Raw genomic sequence first — 8,113 nt, 5'->3', positions numbered from 1 at the left:
GCTGCGTTTACCTTTGACGGAGTCCAAGTCAGAAAGGACCAGAGGGCACTTGGTGGGGCCACCCTGTGTGCGTGGTGGGGTGGTACGAGGGGGAAAGGGCTGAAGGGCACCTGACCCTGGCCGCCCGGGGTCTCGGGCGACACGACTGGCTGCGGTTGAAGGGCACTGTTTAGCGTTTTACTTAGTTTTTCGTTCTTCAACACTTAGAATCCTGGTTTTTCTTCTAGCGTTACTAGGTCAGGCTACTGCATATTACTGAAGCCCTTTTATTCAGAAAGTCGCCATGGCTAAACATCGCCACGACTTCTTACTAGGGCAGCTGAGCACTTAACGTCAAGCGGCAGAAAGACCTTTCCTGAGTTTTCGATTATATTTGAAAATGAGTTTCGAACAAGCGAGGACAAAAATGGGCCGAAAGTTTCTTTTTGTTGAAAGGCAGGTTGACACCACATCCGAGCCCTGACCCGCCACCACTCCCGCTGGGCGCCGGGCGACCCCCGCCTTCTCGGGTCTCGCTGCTAGGTCCCGGACCCCTCGCCTCCTGCCCACCTGCGCCCGCTCCACCCACCCCCCAGGCATCGGCGGGTCTGCCCGGCCACTAGCACATCCGTTGTCCCAGAGCCGGAGACCGGATGCGGGGGACGTCATGGCAAGGCGTGGCGTATGTAGATGAGCATGCGCGCATTGGCTGCCGGTCCCGGACCGCCTGGGCGCGCACGTCCCGCGTGGGGGCTAGGCAGAGGCGCCCGCGGTTGTTTTGCCGTCGAGCGAGGTTGAGGCGGGGGGCGTGCAGAGAGCGCGGGGTGCGGAGGCCGCGTGGGGGAAGTGACCGTGTGTGTGAAGCGCGGCGAGCGCGAGGGTGCGGGTCGAGGAGGGGCAAGCAACTCATACTTACCTGGCAGGGGAGATACCATGATCACGAAGGCGGTTTTCCCAGGGCGAGGCTTATCCATTGCACTCCGGATGTGCTGACCCCTGCGATTTCCCCAAATGTGGGAAACTCGACTGCATAATTTGTGGTAGTGGGGGACTGCGTTCGCGCTTTCCCCTGGCTTTGTGCGTTTCCAAGAACAGACCGCCCGTGTGCTCGCTGGTTCTCGAGTTTTTTTCTCTTTTCGGGGTTGGTGGCTAGGACCACCTGAGACGTCAGCGGTTACGGCGCTGGTAGTCCCGCTGTAGTGTGCATGCGTTGGGGCGGTGGGTTGCTGCTGGTGCCGTCGGGCTTCTGTTCTCAACTGCATTGGGGGTCACGAGGGTTTTAGCGCCGGACAGTGCGTAGGGCCGTTTCGACGCTTGCTCTAGTTGTTAAGGCAGGGTTAGTTTCTCATTACGTTGCGGGTGTCACGCGCCAGAAGCTTGGCTTTCTTTTGAAGGGTTAATGCCCACCGTTAACAGGGCCAAGCCTTGCGGTAGTAAGTAACTATGCTAGAAAGCTCCAGCTGGCCCGGTCAGGAACTCTCAACTGCCTTCTTTGCACCTGCTTGGGGGTGTGATTTTACCATGACTATTTCTGGAGCTGGAAGTAGTTGCATTGGCTGATGGAGGTGAAAGAAACACTCACCAGTGGAGTTTACTTACTTCTACGGTTTTGTATAGTTTTAAGAAAGATTCCTTCCGGTCCCCATCAGTCAATCCGGTTAAAACATTTTTGTGTCAAATTTAGGGCTGGGGTAGCTCTCTGGATACATACTGTATTAGTTTTACTTTGGTATTACTAGCCAAAGAAAGATTACTAACGGAGATGGCCCGGCCTTAGCTCTGCCAATAATCACCAATAATTGAATTGTTGTTGGACCTCTGTTAACTGTACGAATCATTTATACCTTGTCAGTTGCGTTCAGTACCAAAGTCAGTTATTTCTAGAAAGCTTCAGTGTCACGTCCTTGCGAAAACCATAGTCCAGTTCTGAACCTGAAGTGCTGCTGGATTCACTTGGAAAGCGTGAATCCAACTGGTTTTTTCTTTCACTTTTCTTTTCTTTCACTTTGATAGCTACATAAGTGACCCCAGTGAGCCTTTTCAGAAAGGGTAGCAAGCTGCTTGCCACAGCGTAGAGGCACACCGGGGCAGGCACTCCCCCAGGGCACTGGCATCCGGAACTGAGAAATATGCTATTGGTTTAGAGTCTAATCCCCAAATTGGAGTTAAGCCTCCACTAGGAGCAACCTTTAGTTTCATGACAAAATAAGTGGAAAAGGTTTTCAAAATTTGGGAACAGTTGAGGGGATGACTCTTAATAGCTGGTTTCATTTCTTCACAATACTTTTTCTAGGAACCAAACCATCCACAGGATCTCGGGAATTACCGTGCAATGTTTTGTCACTGGTTTCGCCTGTTCTGTAAAAGCTGAAACCTACTACTGTCTACGATACCCTACCTAGTCCACCAAATTTAAATTTTCTTTTTTTGGTAGCAGACTGGTTTACTGCAAAATTTTGAGACTTTGAGATTGTAACACGTTGCAGCCCTCTCCAGCTGATAACACGTCCTAAATATTTTACTTCAGTTTCACAATATTGCAACGTGTCTAGTGAGGAGGCCTTATGTCCCTTTGAGGGAAGGGATTGTAACAAAGCCAAAGTGTCCATTCCAAGAACGTTACTGCCCTTTAGTTTGGGAGGCTACCAGCAAATCATCTACATATTGAATAATTAATTATAGATCCCGCTAGTGGGACTGTAAATGTCCTGATTTCCTTCAGAAATCTTTTCCATAAATATGGGATCCCATAAATAAAAGCAAAAAGAATTTAGACTTGTCCACTAGAGGGACAGAAAAACAAGCAGAACATAGATCAGCTACAGAAATAAGCTTTGCAGATGACAGTGCTTAACGTCAAGATCATTGCAGAGTTAGAAGCTATAGGAGTTAATGGTGATGGCGTAACAAATTTATTTTTCTAAGATCTTATACAAATCTATATATTGGTCAAGCATTTCATCTCATAGATAAATGTCTCCTAGACTCTTTATAGACAGTGCTCTTTTAAAATGATTAAAATATCTCATTTTTCTAATTCTTTTATCACTGGTTTTATTCCTTCGAATTGAGTTCTTAACAAAGGGTATTGTTTTACACCTGAGTATGGCTTATCTTTTTGTTAAGTTATTTTTATTGGTTCTATGTCTCTAAATCAGTACCATTATTCCCTAAGGCCCAACTCCATACATCTGTTTCTTTCGGCTCTGTCTTCTCCAAGTGCAGTGAGAGGCTGTCACTCTCTGCCATACACCCCTTTTCTTTCAGAAGGCACATACTTAGCAAATAACTAGGGACCTTTTCCTCCAGGGAGCTTCACCAGTAATCCATCTATAATACAGAGTATGCTAGCCTTTACTTTGCACAGCAAGTCTTCCCCAACATGCTAACAGGAGAATCAGGACAAAGTGAAAACATTATGTTCCTCAGTCAGAGGACCTAGCTGTATAGGAACTGCAGAGGAAAAGGAACAAGCAGAAAGGTGACCTGAAAAACCAACAACCTATATTGTTCTCTCACCAGCTGGAACAGAAGACATTTCCAGGAAATTGCAGAATAAGCAGCAACAGTATCTAGCAGGAAAAGTAAGGCTATATTAGGCCAAGGAAAGTCTTTGACACACAAAGTTGGTTCACCAGTTCCCACCTCTGAGATTCTCTTAATCACCCAAATTTGAACCATTTACTGGTCCTTCCTTCCTTCCTTCCTTCCTTCCTTCCTTCCTTCCTTCCTTCCTCCTTCCCTTCCTCCCTCCCTCCCTTCTTCCCTTCCTCCCTCCCTTCTTCCCTTCCTCCCTCCCTTCCTCCCTTCCTCCCTCCCTCCCTCCCTCCCTCTTTTCTTCCTTCCTCCCTCCCTCCCTTTCTCCCTTCCTCCCTCCCTCCCTCCCTTCCTTCCTTCCTTCCTTCTCAAAGTTAGCTAACATATCGTGCAATAATGGCTTGAGGATTAGAATTTAGTGATTCATCACTTACATATAACACCCAGTGCACATCCCAACAAGTGCCCTCCTTAATGCCCATCACCCATTTAGCCCACCACGACCCCCAACACCCTCCAGCAACCTTCAGTTTGTTCTCTGTACTTAAGAGTGTCTCCTGGTTTGCCTCTCTGTTTTTATCTTATTTTTCCTTCCCTTCCCCTATGTTCATCTATTTTGTTTCTTAACATTCCACATGAGTGAAATCATATGATGTTTATCTTCCTCTGACTTATTTTGCTTAGCATAATACAGTCTAGTTCCATCCACGTTGTTGCAAATGGCAAGAGTTCATTCTCTTTGACCGCCAAGTAATATTCCACTCTGTGTGTGTGTGTGTGTGGGGGGGGGGGGGGGTGGTGTGTGTGCGCGCGCATGCGCACGCCACATTTATTAAAATTTTTATTTATTTTTAAATTTACATCCAAATTAGCATATCGTGCAACAATGATTTCAGGAGTAGATTCCTTAGTGCCCCTTACCCATTTAGCCCATCCCCCCTCCCACACCCCCTGTAACCCTCCGTTTGTTCTCCATATTTGAGTCTCTTATGTTTTGTCCCCCTCCCTGTTTTTATATTATTTTTGTTTCCCTTCCCTTATGTTCATCTGTCTTGTCTCTTAAAGTCCTCATATGAGTGAAGTCATATGGTTTTTGGCTTTCTCTGACTAATTTCACTTAGCATAAATACCCTCCAGTTCCATCCACGTAGTTGCAAATGGCAAGATTTCATTCTTTTTGATTGCTGAGTAACACTCCATTGTGTGTGTGTGTGTGTGTATACCACATCTTCTCCATCCATTCATCCATCGATGGACATTTTGGCTCTTTCCATACTTTGGCTATTGTTGATAGTGCTGCTGTCAACATTGGGGTGCTTGTGTCCCTTCAAAACGGCACACCTGTATCCCTTGGATAAATACCTAGTAGTGCAATTGCTGGGTCATAGGGTAGTTCTATTTTTAGCTTTTTGAGGAACCTCCATACTGTTTTCCACAGTGGCTGCACCCAATGGTGAGTGATTTGAGCATCTTTTGTCTGTTAGCCACCTGGATGTTTTCTTTCGGTAAAGTGTTCATGTCTTGTGCCCATTTCTTCACTGGATTACTTTTTTTTTGGGGGGGGGTGTTGAGTGTGATAAGTTCTTTATAGATTTTGGATACTAAAACGTGTATCTGATATGTCATCTGCGAATATCCTCTCCCATTCAATTTGTTGCCTCTTAGTTTTTCTGTTTCCTTCACTGTGCAGAAGCTTTCTATCTTGCTGAGGTCCCAATAACTCATTTTTGCTTTTTGTTTCCCTTGCCTCCAGAGACATGTAAGAAGTTGCTGTGGCCAAGGTCTAAGAGAGTGTTACCTGTTTTCTCCTCTAGGATTTTCATGCTTTCCTGTCTCTCATGTTTAGGTCTCTCATCCATTTTGAGGTTTTTTTTTTTTTTTTTTTTGCAAAGAAAGGGAGAGGAAGAGAGGGAGAGAGGGAGAGAAGGAGAGAACGAGAGAGGGAGAGAGGGAGAGGGAGAGAGAGAGAGAGAGAATATCCCAAGCGGACTCCACACTGTCAGTCTGTGTGGAGCCCGATGTGGGGCTCAACTCACAAACCGTGAGGTCATGATCCGAGCTAAAATCCAGAGTCCAAACTTAACCAACTGAGCCTCCCAGGTGCCCTTTTTTTGAGTTTGTTTTTTGTGTATGGTGTAAGTGGTCCAGGTTCATTCTTCTGCATGTCGCTGTCCAGTTTTCCCAATGCCATTTGCGAAAGAGATTGTCTTTTTTCCATTGGATATTCTTTCCTACTTTGTGGAAGATTAGTTTCTCATACGTGTGTGGTTCCATTTCTGGGTTCTCTATTCTGTTCCATTGATCTGTGTGTCTGTTTTTGTGCTAGTATCATACTGTCTTGAAGACTACAGTTTTGTAATACAGCTTGAAGTCCATACTAATTATTTCTTGGTGGAGGGTTCTGTCCTGATTCCTTTGTTCCTGAAACCTCTTCGTTCTCTGTGGTCTCTTTCTACAATCCCTCTTCCTATGTCTTGGCTTGTTCCACTAATGACATACATATAGCTTTCCCTTCTTCTTTTGCTCCCTATACCCTTTAGTGAATAGTTCTGAGCAGCTAACAACAGCAGTTTTAAATTCCTTCATTTCTTTCTCCTCCTTTAAATCTCCTCTCTTTACAAGTGAATACATGAACTTAAAAAAAAAAAAAAAAAAAAACCTCAAAATGGATGAGAGACCTAAACATGAGAGACAGGAAAGCATGAAAATCCTAGAGGAGAAAACAGGTAACACTCTCTTAGACCTTGGCCACAGCAACTTCTTACATGTCTCTGGAGGCAAGGGAAACAAAAAGCAAAAATGAGTTATTGGGACCTCAGCAAGATAGAAAGCTTCTGCACAGTGAAGGAAACAGAAAAACTAAGAGGCAACAAATTGAATGGGAGAGGATATTCGCAGATGACATATCAGATACACGTTTTAGTATCCAAAATCTATAAAGAACTTATCACACTCAACACCCCCCCCCAAAAAAAAAGTAATCCAGTGAAGAAATGGGCACAAGACATGAACACTTTACCGAAAGAAAACATCCAGGTGGCTAACAGACAAAAGATGCTCAAATCACTCACCATTGGGTGCAGCCACTGTGGAAAACAGTATGGAGGTTCCTCAAAAAGCTAAAAATAGAACTACCCTATGACCCAGCAATTGCACTACTAGGTATTTATCCAAGGGATACAGGTGTGCCGTTTTGAAGGGACACAAGCACCCCAATGTTGACAGCAGCACTATCAACAATAGCCAAAGTATGGAAAGAGCCAAAATGTCCATCGATGGATGAATGGATGGAGAAGATGTGGTATACACACACACACACACACACACACACACACACACACACACACACAATGGAGTGTTACTCAGCAATCAAAAAGAATGAAATCTTGCCATTTGCAACTACGTGGATGGAACTGGAGGGTATTTATGCTAAGTGAAATTAGTCAGAGAAAGCCAAAAACCATATGACTTCACTCATATGAGGACTTTAAGAGACAAGACAGATGAACATAAGGGAAGGGAAACAAAAATAATATAAAAACAGGGAGGGGGACAAAACATAAGAGACTCAAATATGGAGAACAAACGGAGGGTTACAGGGGGTGTGGGAGGGGGGATGGGCTAAATGGGTAAGGGGCACTAAGGAATCTACTCCTGAAATCATTGTTGCACGATATGCTAATTTGGATGTAAATTTAAAAATAAATAAAAATTTTAATAAATGTGGCGTGCGCATGCGCGCGCACACACACCACCCCCCCCCCCCCCACACACACACACACACAGAGTGGAATATTACTTGGCGGTCAAAGAGAATGAACTCTTGCCATTTGCAACAACGTGGATGGAACTAGACTGTATTATGCTAAGCAAAATAAGTCAGAGGAAGATAAACATCATATGATTTCACTCATGTGGAATGTTAAGAAACAAAATAGATGAACATAGGGGAAGGGAAGGAAAAATAAGATAAAAACAGAGAGGCAAACCAGGAGACACTCTTAAGTACAGAGAACAAACTGAAGGTTGCTGGAGGGTGTTGGGGGTCGTGGTGGGCTAAATGGGTGATGGGCATTAAGGAGGGCACTTGTTGGGATGTGCACTGGGTGTTATATGTAAGTGATGAATCACTAAATTCTAATCCTCAAGCCATTATTGCACGATATGTTAGCTAACTTTGAGAAGGAAGGAAGGAAGGAAGGGAGGGAGGGAGGGAGGAAGGGAGAAAGGGAGGGAGGGAGGAAGGAAGAAAAGAGGGAGGGAGGGAGGGAGGAAGGGAGGAAGGGAGGGAGGAAGGGAAGAAGGGAGGGAGGAAGGGAAGAAGGGAGGGAGGGAGGAAGGGAAGGAGGAAGGAAGGAAGGAAGGAAGGAAGGAAGGAAGGAAGGACGGACCAGTAAATGGTTCAAATTTGGGTGATTAAGAGAATCTCAGAGGTGGGAACTGGTGAACCAACTTTGTGTGTCAAAGACTTTCCTTGGCCTAATATAGCCTTACTTTTCCTGCTAGATACTGTTGCTGCTTATTCTGCAATTTCCTGGAAATGTCTTCTGTTCCAGCTGGTGAGAGAACAATATAGGTTGTTGGTTTTTCAGGTCAC

The 8,113-nt window shown here is 45.2% G+C and overlaps 1 non-coding gene across 1 annotated transcript; it reads left to right on the top strand.

Annotated features, from left to right (window-relative positions):
* Positions 1-887: 887 nt before the first annotated feature.
* LOC122223361 lies at positions 888-1,051 on the top strand. Its single transcript, XR_006204238.1, has one exon. It is a non-coding gene; the product is annotated as a U1 spliceosomal RNA (small nuclear RNA).
* Positions 1,052-8,113: the final 7,062 nt, after the last annotated feature.

This window comes from Panthera leo, chromosome B3 (assembly GCF_018350215.1).
Source record: "Panthera leo isolate Ple1 chromosome B3, P.leo_Ple1_pat1.1, whole genome shotgun sequence".
Taxonomy (NCBI): Eukaryota; Metazoa; Chordata; class Mammalia; order Carnivora; family Felidae; genus Panthera; species Panthera leo.
The sequence above is the reverse complement of the archived record's forward strand: the minus strand, read 5'-3'. Positions and strand labels throughout refer to the sequence as shown.